Raw genomic sequence first — 13159 nt, 5'->3', positions numbered from 1 at the left:
TTAGCCCATCAATTTGCCCTTGGCAGCTCTCCTGAGTGGATGGTCACAGAGAGCAGATGTTGGCAAACCTACCTCAGGAGACTGAATTTCCATACCCCTGTTGGATGTGCTCCATACTGTGGATGTATGCCAAACTGCTGAATCACATTTCCATGCCCCATGTTTCCATAATCCAGTGGTCTGTCTCCATCCTCCCACACATAAATACAGGCTTTTCTCATGCTGCAAGTGTAGGTGTATGAGCTGCAAGTGCAGGTGTATGAGCGATCTCACCAGATACCTCCTCTACAGCTTTCTTCTTCTGATATTGCTGTAGCCATGGCAAACAGGGACCCGGGGCAGACAAGGGGCAGTGAAGCCTCTCTACAAGGTCCACTTTTTGAAAGGTGAGAGATTGCCCTCTATAGACAGTCATGGCTTTGGCTTTCCCTGAGTGCCCTTGGTGCCCCTGCCCACACTCTTTGCACTGGTGAACTACTGAGTGCTACTGAGGCTGCTAAGTGCCAGTGTTAGCCCTTGGGGACAGGACAGTCCCTCTGACTTTCAGAAACTGAAACTGAAATGAAAACTCTCAGTCCAATCACTAGGGCTAAGCTCCTGGCCCTATTATTAGGAAGTTCCTATAGGGCAACTCATCCTCCAGTTGAGGGGAGCCTTATATGCTATTTTCCTGCCTACTACAAGCTTTAGTGCACCTTTAGTCCCTTGAGTAGAACCAGGAGATACTCTTGTTCTGCATCTCCTGAGGCAATGCTGCCTGTTATCTCCCATCCAGGGACGCATGTTCCATTCCCCAGTATCTGTACTGTTCTGTAGGTCTCTACCAACAGAGACTTAGGGATGTGTTAGATCAAATTATCTCTGTAGCTTAAAATTGTCCACACAGCTGATACAGAAACCTAGAGGTGACCAATACCTTTTGCTGGTGCAGAGTGAGATTCAGCTGCACAGATACCTATTTACACACGCAGAATCCTGGAATGGCTGAGGTTTGCAGGTCCCTCTAGGTTCCTCTGGTCCAACCCCCTGCTCAAGAAGGGATATGCAGAGCAGGTTAACCCACTTACATTGGTGTCCCTGCACATGTGTGTCTACATGAGGGCTGATGTCAGCTCCCAGCAGTCACTAGAGATGGGATGAAGGATTTGGTTGTCTGAGACCTCTCTAGTACCTTCAGGACATCAGCACACAGCCAGCAGATGTATCTTGGGACTTATGGGAGCTCCATGCTCCTCCAAAGCAGCAGATTTACATAGCTTAAGGCATTCATGTGGCACTGGATGTTTATTTTTTTAGCTGAAGGTATTGGTACTGCTCAAGTAGTTGTGCATGGGCAATGTCCCTCCTGAGGCTTCTCCATGGCCTCAGGATGCAGTTGCTCCAGCATGTGGTCCAAATATACCCATCCTCATTTTCAAACCCTCATCTTCCAGGGTAGTACTTTTGGATCACACTAAAGAATTTAAGGAGGCATGAGAGCTAAGCATGTTAAACATGTAGGTGGATACAGCTGCAGTTGGGGTTATGTTGCTTACTAAAGCAAAGCACTCAAGTTGATACTTGAGCGCATCACTCCATCCAGTGCTCCTAATTAAACTCTGCACAGTATTTATATCCTTAGAAACCGGTAAGAAGCTCAAGCTTCTTTTTTTTTTTTTAATTCCCTACACTATCTGTTATTCAGCTTTCTTAACTTCTATTTATAAGGGAAGCTCTCTGGTCCTCTTCACCTCAGCCACGTCATCAACCTCCTCTCACTCTTGCAGTTCCCTATGTCCCTCTGTTACTCTAACACTCTGTTGGCTTCTGTGTTGTACCTAAGCTGGCCAGGTGCACCTGGTTTCAGTGCCTCACCAAGATTCCCTAGAAAATCATCAACTGCTTATGTTAACAGAGGAGATGCTCTTCCAGGCAATCTTGGTAAATAGCTCCACCCCTGAAAATCCCAGGGTTTAACAGAACAGTTGTTTCTAAAAGGCTTGACTCTGGAGACCCAGAACAGTTCCTGCTCTTTTGATGTTACCTTCTGGATACCTTACGCTGTCTCCCTGGAGCTGTTCTCCTGTGCTGGCTTTGTATGTCCTGCATTAATTCCATATTATTTTGCCCTGGAGGCCATCGTTCTGCTTTGTAATTATAAGTCTTTGTTGCTGTTCTTTGAGTTCTTTCCAGGGTAGCAGTACCTATTTTTAATTGACTTGGCAGCGGAAGGATGTGAGCCTGACACGCACCACAGATTACAAGAACATTCTTCTTTAAATTTTTGCCTGAGCAAGAACAAGGCAGATTTTTGCTCCACTGGCAAAACGTTGGATCATCTTCCAAGTGTAACCAAGAGCACTGCCTGTGACTTCTGCGGTCTCTCCTGAACCATTTGGGAAGCACGGAGGCCATGAGCTCTGTAACTCCTTCTGTAAGGGCTCTGTGCCCGTGTAATATTACGGGCAATATTGCGGCTAATACAAAATGGATTCAGAGTGAGTTTTGTCCCAAGTGAATACCTCACTGAGCTTAAACACAATTAGAGCTTAGGAAGAGACACATTACAGAGAGAAGAGGAAAGGAACTTTAGTGAATTAGATTTGAATTAGCAAATATATTACTATGTATTTGGAGATTTTTGTAAACTGTTTTCCTCCTATGGATTATTATGCATCATATTTCCATGCTTGGAATTACTTGCAGTTACTTTCATTTTAATTTCAGTTATTAAAAGCTGAAAGATGTAATAATGTGCATTAATGTGGTGCCGTTTCTAGGAAGTAAGTCACAGTAAAAAACACCAGACCGTCTTAATGGTTTTATAGAATAACATGAAAGCCACACCTGCAGTCTTTTACCGTGAGTCTTTTGTTTAGTGTGGGTGGGTGAATGAATATAGGTATAACAAACATAGGTACACACATACAGCTCCTCCTTTGAAAGCACAGCAGGTCAGTATTGGATAGTTTGCGAGTTGGTAGCCACCTGAGTACATTATGTATGTATTTAATATAAATATTTTGGAATTACACTATTTTTATGGTTTACAAAACAAAGATCTTTTTCCACCTGGTGTGCAGGCTTAAGCAATGCTCTCAATCAAAAGCCCAGGATCCAGTGCTGCTTTACTTTTACATTTGTTGCTGCACACCTGCACAGGCTGTGCTGTTGTGGAACTGATCCGGCCAGACGCCGAGCAAGCTACCATGAGCAGAAATGCTCTTTAATGCTATCCCGCACCTTAACCATGCAAATTATTCACCCAACCCTGAAGCACAATTTTAGCACTTAAAGCTAGGCCAAGATGGGAGATGGAAGGTGCCCACAGCCCTGCAGGAGCATGCCCGCTCGACAGGGATGCTCCTATTTGGGACAGTCATAGAATCATAGAATACCCCCAGTTGGAAGGGATACCCAGGGATCACTGAGTCCAAACCCTGGCCCCTCACAACACCACCCAAAATCAAACCCTACTTCTGAGAGCACTGTCCAAATCCTCCTCGAACTCCGGCAGCTCAGGGCTGTGCCCACTGCCCTGGGCAGCCTGTTCCATGCCCACTCCCCTCTGATGCAGAACCTGCCCCTGATCCCCAGCTGCCCCTCCCCTGACAGCTCCATGCCATTGTCTTGGGCCCTGTCACTGTCACAGAGAGCAGAGCTCAGTGCTGACCCTCTGCTTCCCTCCTGAGAAGCTGCAGCCACCATGAGGCCTCCTCTCAGCCTCCAAGTCTCCCAGCCAACACCTGCAGGACTGCACATTGGCTTTGCATGTCCATCTATTGTGTCTGTCATTGTGCTAAAAGTCAAGAAGGCAGGCTGGCTGCACAGGGTACAACTGTATGTGTCGAGGGCTTAATACAAGGACCATTTTGCTAAAGTGAACATTCTTCATAATACATAGAGGAAAGGCCAGATGGAGAGCTGCACTTGTTAAATGAGCTGCTTTTCAGCTTGAGCAGCCAGCCAGAGCTTAGTTCAGCATCTTCCAGGCATGTGCCCTAATATGTGCAAGTTTAGGTCATTGTAATGCATTTATTAACATTTGTTGGCAGCCCAGAAAACCACTGTGTCTCTAAGACCAATATAAGATGACGAGTGGCAGGGAAATCTTTTGAGAGCATTCCTCCTACAGCATGGTGCAGGGAGACCTGTATCTGGAGATGGCACTCTTGTCAGAGCCTACCAAAGCTCTGTTCAGGGTGGAGGATGCTGGAATTTGGGTACTACAGACATATTCACTATGAAATACAATCATGCTCTATTTTTTTTTCCCCACACCAAAGGACTTGTAAATAAGATGTTGAGATTGCAATGGACCAGTGGGCTCTGGAGACGGCTGTGGGAAATGAAGTGAATACAGCTTTACCGCATACATGCTTTCCTAATAAGTGCAGGAGAATTAATGCACAGCAGCTTTTAAAGCACACACAGCAATGTGAATGAGCAGGCATTGGGAAGCCTTCAGCTGAAAGCAAAATTTGTTCTTTACTTTTAAAAATACTTGCTCGCTTAATGTGCATTGAGAAGAAATGGTTCAGATGGGTATCTGTCTTCTTTGGGTTAAGGAGGAATTTTAAAGGTAAATTGAAGGATCATAGAAAGTAACATTTATTCGTGGCCAATTTTCTCATGTATTCAATATACAAGGAAAAAAAAAAAAAGGGTCCTAATTTTAGCTGACCAAGGCAGCGAGTGTTCACCAACACTGGAAGTGTTAATATTCTACCCGTCATGGATATATGATATCTATCCATCAGTGTATTTCTAAATACCCAATCATTGCCATATCTCCCTGGGTACTTTGCAAAATCAGATAAACCATGGCAACTGAATAATAATGAGACTTGAAAGGAAAAACCTTTAACAAAAAGAAATGCATTCTCCCCACTAGTTCCTTAATTTAAAATTCACGCCAAGTTTCAGCAGTCTCTATATTATAAGAACAAATTTTTAAGAGAATATTTTAAGAGAGTGGCTTTATATTCCCAGCTCCTCCCAGAAGAGCAAGTGACAACTATGCAGAAACCTGCACAGTACCAATCAGACCAATTGTAATCATTTTGTCCCTCTGATGACTGCTAGAGGCAAACAGGGTTTGGTACAACATGTTTGATTTTAAGCTTTGTATCTCCAAAAAGGAAGCAAAGCACTACTGTGTTTATAGAGGAACTCTTCTTTTCATTGCAAGGCAAAACATGGAACACAGGAAAGCATATATGCCTCATGTATTTTTCATCCTTGCTTGTATATCAGTGGGTACTCTCATTAAGGCTGCCAGCACATGGGATGTTGAAGGAACAGCGGTCCAATGGCAGCACCTCTTCCCATCATGTGGTGGTACAACAGAGAGCCATAGGGCCAACTTCTTCCAATTCTCACAGAAGTATTTAGCTCTTGCTCAGGTTTTGAGAGCTGTCTGTGGCAGTGACTTCCACATGACAGTCATATAATACATAGATGTGTAGATAAGTATTATCTTTGAGGAATCTCTGATTTCTGCATGGGTGGTTGCTTTTCTTAAAGTTTTAAAGAGTTGATAGTAGACTTCAGTTTCTATTCTATTTTCTACATTATTCTCATTCATCTGTCCTTTTAAAAACTTTTTTAATATGGAAGATTACATTTCAGGCATAAAATCCCTTCCTTCCTTCCTTCCTTCCTTCCTTCCTTCCTTCCTTCCTTCCTTCCTTCCTTCCTTCCTTCCTTCCTTCCTTCCTTCCTTCCTTCCTTCCTTCCTTCCTTCCTTCCTTCCTTCCTTCCTTCCTTCCTTCCTTCCTTCCTTCCTTCCTTCTTTTTCTTTCTTTCTTTTTGGAACTATCCTTTTCTCTGATGTCTTCTGTACCATTTTAGCTGGTATATTTGAAACTCTGCAGCTTGCAGTTCTCCTTCTATATTAGTAAATGGCACTTCAGTGACCAGCAGCAGAAGTCTTTGGTTTTCATTCTATTTGGTACTATTCTTTGTCACCTCCTTAATACAACTTAACATTTATTTTATCTGCTTTAATATTTCCCACTGAAGTGTTTTCAATTAAATATCCATGGTGATGTTCATCTTCATACTGTTTGATATATGTGACTTAAACTTCTGTAGTACTGAGGTAGTTACAGCTCCTTCTGCTGCTTTTCAGTGCTATCCAGATGCTGTCTTGCATTCAGTTTCATCTTTCATTCCATGACTTTTTTGGCAACATGTTATGGTTTTGGCTGGAATAGAGTTCATTTTCTTAGCAGAGGCTTGTATGCTGCTGTGTTTTGTATTTTTGATGAAAACAATGTTGATAACACATAGTTGTTTTAATTGTTGCTGAGCAGTGCTTACACGGAGCCAAGGAATGTTCAGCTCCTTGTGCTTGTCCTAATGATGAGGAGCTGGTGGTGCACAAGGAGCCGGGTGGGAGAGGGGGGGGCGAGGGCCAGAACCAGGAAAGCTGACCCAGACTGGCCAAAGAGATATTCTATACCATATGGCATCATATAGCAAAAGCTGGAGGGAAGGTGGAAGAGGGAACATTTGGAGTGATGGCATTTGCCTTCCCAAGGAACAGTTAACACATGATGAGCCTGGCTTTCCTGGGAGTGTCTGAAGTCTGCCTGCCAGTGGGAAGCGGTGAATTAATTCCTTGCTTTGCTCTGCTTGCACTAGTGGCTTTTGCTTTACCTAGTAAATGGCCTTTATCTCAACTCATATATATTTTTTCAATTTTACCTTTGTTATTGCCTCCCCCATCCCACTGAGGAGGGTGAGGGAGCAGCTGAGTGGTGCTGAACTGCCTGGTAATCCACAGTGTTGTCAGATTCTTTGGAAATTCTATGCAGTCTTTTGTTTTTCCATTACAATCTTGTGTCATCCTAAAATGACATCACATCATTCTCTCCCATTCAGGCCCTTTTCTATGTAACATAACTTGTATCCATGGAATTTTTCCTGCTGGCAGATTTCCTTTTTATTGCACCTTGGGATGTGTCAATGGCAGCACTGTCAGCCAGGCAAGGGAAGGGATTGCTCCTCTCCACTCTATGCTGTGAGACCTCATCTTGAGCACTGGGCACATCTTTGGGTGCCACAGTATAAGAAGGACATAAAATCCCATGGCGGCCTACAGCTTTTCAGGGAGTGGAGGGGCAGCGCTGAGCTCTGCTCTCTGTGACAATGACAGGGCCTGAGGGAACAGCATGGAGCTGTGCCAGGGGAGGGGCAGCTGGGGGTTCTGCATCAGAGAGGAGTGGGCATGGAACAGGCTGCCCAGGGCAGTGGGCACAGCCCTGAGCTGCTGGAGTTCAAGGAGGATTTGGACAGTGCTCTCAGATGTAGGGTTTGATTTTGGGTGGTGTTGTGTGGGGCCAGGGTTTGGACTCAGTGATCCCTGGGTATCCCTTCCAAGTTGGGATGTTCTATGACTATGGAAACTATCATAAGTATCAAAATATGTCATCCATAAGAATTAACTTCTAGTTGCAGAACTCAGAGAATTATGGCCAAGGCATCTTTGCCAAACTGTAAATACAATGTACCATCAAACAGGAGGTTAACAAAGCAGGCTTTGGATGCTCTGATGATATAATTACAGTGATTAGTAAGAACATCCGTGCATCAGGAGAGGTAAATATTAGATTAAGGAAAAGAAAAAAGTTTTTCTTAACAGCTTCTCCCCTCAGAGAGAAGTTAATTCTGCATGTCAAACACACACCATAAACCGGTTCACTAATAGTCTCAGCCATCTGCTAAAAAAAAAATAAAGCAAGTCATTCATTTACAGGAACTTGAAAAGGCCGATAAATCCTTGAAGGCTAATAAAGCAAAGGGTTCTGAGTGGGGATTTGGTTGGTTTTGCTCTACCATATATCTCCCTGAGCTTTCTGCAAAAAGCTTTTTATGTTTTGGGAAACAGACCCACATACTTCTTTCTAGCTGGTGTCTCACACTGTCATTGCAGTCATTCCACCCACAAATCTTGTTAGCCTGCCCACAAGCCAAAAAGCCCAACCAGTTCTAATGGGCTTTCCTTAACGCTGTCATAAGAACACAAAGAGAAGGGGCTCTGTGGGCATGTGTTTCTGCTGAATGGGATCATATAGGCACATTCAGTTTTCATGGAGTTTGTGGACTTCAGCACACTGGTAGCACACTGGTGCCAGTCATGTGTGGGCATTTCCGAGCCCAGAGCCTGGAGAGCTGCAGGGCAGTGCAGTGGGACCACAGCCCTATCACCTTCTCAGCCTGGATGTGACATCCCTCTCCAAACCACAGTGGTTAGTTATAAAACTTTCATAGAATCACAGAATCATAGAATCATTAAGGTTGGAAAAGACCTCTAAGATCACCTAATCCAACTGTCCACCTACCACCAATACTGCCCACAAAACCATGACCCTAAGTATCCATCTATATGTTTCTTGAACACTTTCAGAGATGGCAGCTGCACCATCTCCCTCAGCAGCCTATGTTCCAGTGCCTGATCACTCTTTTGGATTCTTTTCCTAATATCCAACCAAGAGCTACTTCATAAATTAAAATAAATGGGAAAAAGCATAGGACCTACTGAACAAAATGCACACACGGGCACATATATACACATATGTGTACATATACAAACATATATATGTATGCATGCATATACATTGATAATAATTAAATCTAAACTTCATATATCAGAAGAAAAGACAGAGTAAGCAGCATGCTCAGAGGGCTAACGCATCTCTCTTTCAGCAAAACAAAGAGGGAAAGTTCTTCAGCCAAAAGACCCTTAACTGAAGTGAGATTTCAGAGTGCACATGCAGATATCTCCCAGGGCATTGTGGTCTAGGGAAAGTGATAAAAAATTGTGTGCATATTTCTTAGGACTTCATATATTAACACAGCTATTGGAAATCTCACGCAGAAGACTACTGACTTCTGGGAAATCCCTGAGTGTTTCCACACTGGCATGCCTGGCACCAAGGTAACGGGAGGCACCTGCCTCTGAAGGGCAATGAGATGCCATGAGAGATGATTACTGCAGGACATCTCCTGGCTGAGAAAATCACAGCCAGTGGTGGCCAAATGCATTTGAGAGAGGACAAGCTTCATTCTTTGGAATATCTATGGATGAAGAATTTCAATCTTTTCATCTCGTTTTTAGTTGATATGTTGCAAGGTGGTTTGTTGGCACTCCTCAGACTACAGGGACTGCTTGAATTTCATGATGGAATCACTCACGTTATCTTTTAAATTTTAGGTGTGATCGTAGGTGAGATTCGATGCTGTCACAGTGTGGTAATCCCGTGGGCTCTTCTGCTATTGTTGTGGATATTGCACCTGATTCAGATCCTCTTGGTGCCAGGGACAGTATTACTGCCAAGCCTATTATCTGCGAAATTGTGTGATGGACATTTGCACTTTGCTAGCTGCTTATGCAGCTTTCAATAACCTCGCAACCTTCTCAGCCAAAACCATTCTTGGCAGAACAGGAAAAGTTTTGTCCTGTCTCTGGACTTTCCCTTGCCAGAAGAGCCTCTGCCAAGATACAACTCTAATAGGATTAACCTAAAGCAGGCAGTTAACCTACGGAGTTGGTGTAATGGAAAAATATGACTTTTTTTTTTTTACTTGATATGATTAGAAAATAAAATACAAACAGTTAACAATACCAGATAAATGATCTGTAATGCTCTTTAAATAACATATGTAGGTCACTCTGCAAGCAACGCCTCCGATTTATTTCCATGGAAAGTACAACTGATACAAACAGCACAATGACATTATTTGATAGAGTAAATGCTCATCTACAAAACTCTGTCACTGTCATTAGCTATGCATTTTCACCAGTAAGGAACAAGAGTCTGCCTGCCATACTCATAAAAATCTGCACCAGTGGAAGTGATCTATTGTTGCTGTTACCATAGATGATACACATCACCCACTCCTTTCTGTACTCACATCCATTTTTTGTTCTCCGTAAGGGTTCAGCGAGCACTGATGAATATCAACAGGTGCCATTTTATCTGCATGGAGGGATCCAGTGACACATCTTTGCTTCATATGCATTTCCACATCAGATGCCTTTATGTCAGACTGCCTCTGCTGCCATCTGTCAGACAACAACAGTATGTAGTGGATATTGGCAGGAAGGTTCATCCTCTTCTTGTAATACCACCAACATCCACCTCTGAGGTTGAGGACCACCATAATTGAATAGGATGCATTACTTTCGGAGCAACCCTCATAATGGACCATTAACAGTTCTAAAATAGGCATTATCTCAACCCAGCTTTGTCTGATACAAATGGCAACAGCTGCTGTGTCCTGAGCCAGGTAATAGAGATCACACCATGCATTACTGAGGCAAAGGTCTTAGACTTGCTTTCTAAAAATCCCGTCTTGGAGCAACAGTTATGAGTCAGTAGATTTCTGATGCTGACTTCAGCAAGAGCCCTAAATCCAGCTATCTTCTATTGGAAACAATATGTTTGAAAACAAATATTTGGAAAATGATTATTCGGGATGAAAGGCCGTGGAGAGCACAATTAAAAAAAAATTAGGCTTCCCAAAAAATCATACAGTTGCGAGACTGCAAGAAACTTCAACTTTTAAGCTAAACCCTTGCTTAACTGCAGAACCAACTATTTTCCCACTACCACTGAGAGAGGTGTCTAACCTCTTCTTAAATCTACAGTGAAAAAAGGATGTGAAAGATTTCCTTTTTTTTTCTTTTCTTCTTCTTCTTCTTTTTTTTTTCTTTCCAGTTTCTTACTAGCCTATTAACTGGAAAACTCCTATATGTTAGCAGACATTCATACTTATGGATCTCATAAGATTTCTCTTTGTGCAGAAGCCTTGGTGTTCTGGATCACGCTTCGGCTGTGGCTCATTGTAGTCCCAGAGCCTATGTTTCTGCAGAGTGGGTGCCTCTCTTGAGATCTCCAATTGTGTTGTGCATTTGAGTTTTTCCTTCCTAAATGCAGTACTTTGTACTTGTCTTTATTTAATTTCATCTTATTGATTTCAGGCCATTTCTCCAATTTGTCAAGATCATTTCAAATTCTCAACTCGTCCTCCTCAGAGCTTGCACCCCCTCCCAGTGTGGTGCCATCAGCAAATTAGTATACATGCTATTCCATCATTTGAACCGCTAATGAAATTATTGAACGGAACTGGCCCAAGATAGCCCTGCACGAGAGACCATACGAAATGCTTGTCGGAATTGATAGAGAGCATTGATAATAACGTGAATAATTCTGACAATCTTTTTTCAAGCAGTGTATCCACTGTGCAGTCATCTCAAGCAGACTGTCTCCCAGTGTGCTAGGAAATGTTTGAGGCTATTATACAGGACTGCATCAAATGCCCCACTAAAAAAGTCACATTGCTTGTTCTCCTTTTACTCACCACCCTGTCCAGAGAGGAAATCAGATAGCTTTGACATGACTTGCTTTTCACAAATCTGTTCTGGTTGTTTCTAATCACCTTTTTCTCAGAATTAGAGAGTGGTTAGGGTTGGCGGGGACCTCGCGGTCTATCTGGCCCAACCCCTGCTCCAGCAGGGACACCTAATGCGGTGGGACCAGCGCCACATCCAGGCAGCTTCTGGAGATCTCCAAGAAGGAGACAGCACAGCCCCTGGGCAGCTGTGCCAGTGCTCTGTCATCTCCGCAGCATGGAATTGCTTCCTGATGTTCAGAGGGAACCGCTTGACATGCTTCTCTATGTGTTTCTGAAGTGATTGTGCAATGATTTCTTCCAGGGTCTTCTCAGGTGCTGAAATTCTGCTGACTTCTTTAGAATTATCAAGGGCTTCTTCTACTCCCTTTCCAAAGACAGAAACCTTGCCCTTCTGTATCCTCTGGTATTTCTTCCTCTCTTTGTGAATTCTCAAAGACACGCTAGTCACATTACATCTGGTGGCATCCTAAGTACTACTGTAGATGAAATTCAGGCTAGCCCTGTGTCCATCTTGACACACCATCCTCTCAGTGGCTCTACCACTCTTCTCGCCCTCCTAGCCTTCCCTTGCTACCCATAGTCTTCCTCACTGCATCTTCTCATACCACACAATAGCCTCAGCGCTTGCAGAAGATGAGGCATCCATGACTTTCTTACTCTCTGAGCTCCTTCTTCCATAGTCCAGGGTTCCCCAGGACATGCTGCCCATGCTCAGCCCAGCTATGCCTGCCCACGTAGAGGATGCTCAGTAAATTCTCTCTAAGGATGTAATTTAATATTAAGCAAGTGAATTATTACAGGCCCTAAATTCTGAGATAGAAGCTCTTAGTAAGGCTTCTTGGACAAGGCTTTACTATATATTCAGCCTTGTATGGTAGTCTGGAGAGTATTTCAACATGATATAGCAGCTTGAACTTGCCTAATTACTATTCAAAGACTTTTTTCCTTTGGTCAGTTTTGTAGTTCTTTTTTGTTTACTATTAATGGTGATAGGTTTCTGGAAATCATTTGTGAGAAACAGAGCCAAAAAGGGAAGAAAAAAGGCATGCCAGCCTTCAGTGTGTTATTTGTTTTATGCTCTCCTTCTGTTAATTGCAACTTTTCTTCCACCTCCTTCTGTCTTTTATCAAAGTAGAAAGTAAAAGCCAAAAGGGAGCAAAATCCGATTTTTATTGCTTACTCTTTCACAGTGTAAGACATTCATATGGAGACTATTTTCCTGGAAGAGATGACACAGTTTCTTGGGGCATTTACAGTGACAGCAGGAAAAACGTGGTAGATGTGCTACAGAAGAGAAGAGTGATATTATGATCCAAAGCGTTTGCTCCTCTACCTTCCAGTCTTTAATAGTTCAAGCAGAAGAAAGATTAGCAGACAGAATTGAAGTTTCATGGAATAATAGAACCATAGAATCATTTAAGTTGGAAAAGTCCCTAAAGATCATCAAGTCTAACATCATATTTATTTACACTCACATGTAACTTCAGCCAAGCACCTTCATTCTTAGACATGAACAGCTTCTTGTAGAGATACTTCTTTTTTTTTTTTTCCTGAAATGCTGGTGCAGTGTGTCTGACTCAATGAATGCATGACAAATGTGGTTTTGCAGCTGCCAGCCATGCAGTGCTCCGTTTCAGAAATGGGCTCTGGTGTGGCAGAGAGAGGAACACAGTGCTCACTGTCAGACCAAGCCTATGATACCCACTGGGAGAAAAAAGAACAAGAAGTAAGAGAGGAAGCCACCATGATTTTCCCC

Source organism: Gallus gallus, chromosome 3, assembly GCF_016699485.2.
Source record: "Gallus gallus isolate bGalGal1 chromosome 3, bGalGal1.mat.broiler.GRCg7b, whole genome shotgun sequence".
Lineage (NCBI taxonomy): Eukaryota > Metazoa > Chordata > Aves > Galliformes > Phasianidae > Gallus > Gallus gallus.
The sequence above is the reverse complement of the archived record's forward strand: the minus strand, read 5'-3'. Positions refer to the sequence as shown.